Genomic DNA, 3,281 nt, shown 5'->3' on the forward strand with positions numbered 1-3,281 from the left:
GAGTAAAAAACTATGATGTCCCCTACGTCACGGACAAGTTCTGTGCCTACATGAATATATAATACTATAAGAACAGCTTCAGGTTCCGTTTGTGTTATCTAAAAAGTTGCCACGAGTCTTAACTAGGTGCTAATTGTATGCATTTCATCCCTCTCTACAGAGAAAAATAATGCTCTGTTCACTATGTTACCGTGCAACACAATAGAGGGAAACAGTGTGGACGAACACAAATCACCATACACAGACTTAGGTGGCTGCAAAGATTTTTTAAACATTTTTTCTTATTTCGAGTTCTTCCCTTTTACAACAGATTACGTAGTTGAAAAAAAGAAAAGAAAGAAAATACATACACATACATCATACTTCTACTTCTGACAGAGAAGTCATACTTCAAAATTCGACCATTTGTCTAAAAAAATTTCTGTACCTCTCATTTCTTTTTGCAATTTAAAGTTCTGTCTGCTTTGAAGTTCTAATATTTAACTTAACTAACCTTAAAGAGGGGGTCATTTCCTTTATTTTACAGTAAAAATTGTTTTCTTTACTATCAATAACAGATGGTTCAAAAGATCCGAGAAAGAGGTGTCACCCAGCAAAATTTGTTCAGCGGAAAGTTTCTGTGGGGCTTCAGTCGAAGCACCTCATAGCAAAATGAAACCATTTCGAATACACTGGACACTTTCACATTCAACAAAAAGATGCGTCGAGGTCTCTTCTACTTGTTCACAAAAGATGCAAAGACCACTCTTTGTACGAGGTGGGTTCATTCTGTACAGTCTTCTGTTTGTACAAATCAAATTGTGTACTTATTTACATTGAAAGTCTTGTAACTTAGATTCTAGAGACACTTGAAAGGGTAACAAAAACATTTCTTGCCATTCCTCTGTATCAATGGTGAACAAATGTGTGAAATGCTGGTATGAAATAATTGGATGAAAAATGCTTTTTAATATCTCTTACTTTGCATCTAGATAAGCAAGCAAACTTTGTTTTGAGAAAGATTCCGATTGGCAATACTGGTCTCACTAGCACAGGGTCACAATTTTTCTACTTCAAAGGAATAGCATCAAGAATACCCAATCAAAACATAAATTACATCCAAGAATTTTAAGATCAGCTTGATTTTTAAACTTAGAATATTTCTCAAAAATATCTGATAAATAAATAATACTTTTTTTGTATAGATATTGATGAAAAACAGATTTGTTATCAATCAGAATATTTGCATTATTCTATATAACCAGCTCTACTGGAGGGGTGGAGGAAAACGGATTGATTTCCTGCCAACAGTATAGCATAATTTCATAGAACTTTGAAAGCCGAATGGGCAACACTTTAACATCATAGTTACAATGGAAAATGAACTCATTTCCAATATCTTTTGTAAAGTAAGAAAAAATAGCTTCCAAGGATGATTGTCAGAGTCAGAAAGATAATGTTCAATCCATGAAATTCTATATGCCTTATACAATGAAAAAATAGCAATCATGTTGATGCCACCTTCCCGTATGTTATCAATTAAAGTATTCCTACTCACCCTATCCGGACAATTCCACAAAAAGTTATGAATAATACTATTAATTAACTTCAGATCACTGATTTTAATATTTATCATATTGAAGACATAAAGGAATTTGGGAATACCAAGGGTTTTAATAATTTGCACTAGTTTTAATATTTATCATATTGAAGACATAAAGGAATTTGGGAATACAAAGGGTTTTAATAATTTGCACTCTGCCAATCAATGTAAATACTCTCATTTTCCACAAATTAATCAACGAAATTATCGACTTCAAAGGGGCTGTAATATTTTCCTTATAAGCTTTGTCCGTGTCATAGAAAAAATGGATTCCTACAATCTTAAGTGGTTGTTCTGGCCAGGAGATACCAAAGGGATGATCAGACCGGTTCCTTCACTTTCCCAACCACATTGCCTCCGTTTCGCTAAAGTTACCTTTAAGACTTGAGGCAAACTGAAACTTTTTAAGAATAGAGAGAAGATTTAAGGTAGATTTCTCATCAGCTAAGAAACACGTAAGGTCCTCGCAAATGCAGAATTCTTTATGGTCTCACCTAACACACTTATACCTTTAATATTAGAGCCTTGGTTTATACAAACAAGAAGCGCTTCCAAACTAATAAGGTCAAAAAGCGCGGGTGAGAGAGGGTCACCCTGTCGTACACCTCTTTGAATACTGAAAAGATCTGTACTAATGCCATGATTTAGGACACAGCTGGAGGGATTTGAATAGAATGTCTTAACCCAGTTTATAACAGAAAATCCAAAAATAAAAGGATGGAGAGATTCAAACATGAAGTCCAACTGTAGGCTGTCAAAGGCTTTTTCGAAATCAATGGCTAAAAGAATACCCGGAAGATCACACTGTTTTGTGTACTCCATGACACCTTCAACAACCCGTATACAGTCACCTATAGAGCGACCTTTTGTAAAGGCAGACGGGTTTTATTGATAATACTTGATAAAACTTTCTCTAAACGTTTGCAATGCATTTTGCACCAATTTTATAATCAAGATTTAACAATGTAATTAAACGCCAATTTTTGATTTCACGTTTGTCTTTACCTTTTTTCTATAAGTGTTTTCACTCCTTGCTTTTGTGAGGAAGACAATTCTCCCTTAGAATAAGCAAAGTTTAAAGCATTCACCATATAAGTACCAATAAGCGGCCAAAACCTTCAAAAAAAATTCTTTAGTAAGACCATCGTTTCCTGGCGTTTTATTTTTTGGCATGCTCTTCGGAGTCGCTAAGGCCTCGTCAAGAGAAATCAGTCCCTCACAGGACTTCTTATCTGAATAACTGAAGTTTAGGTAAAGTAACGTTTTGTAAGAACACTTTAGGCCTACATGAAGAATGGCCAGTTTGTTGAGACTTACATAGCTGTACATAAAAGTCTTTTATCTCATTTATAATGCTTTTAGAGTCTTTATTATGTCTTTTCTTTTATTTAGTAACTTAATAATCTGAGCTTTTTTTGCGATATATATATATATATATATATATATATATATATATATATATATATATATATATATATATATATATATGTAATATACACAAAATGTACACAATGTGCCTTCCCGGTTATCACCATAATGGCTTTATGGCAACCTCTGAACTTGGGCACAGAGAGTACGGTTACACATTGTTGATAAATGCATGCATGCATGCAAGCATGTATGTATGTATGTATATTTGTACATACGTACGTACGTACGTACGTACGTATGTATGTATGTATGTATGTATGTATGTATG

The sequence above is a fragment of the Ptychodera flava genome, chromosome 13 (genome assembly GCF_041260155.1).
Source record: "Ptychodera flava strain L36383 chromosome 13, AS_Pfla_20210202, whole genome shotgun sequence".
Taxonomy (NCBI): Eukaryota; Metazoa; Hemichordata; class Enteropneusta; family Ptychoderidae; genus Ptychodera; species Ptychodera flava.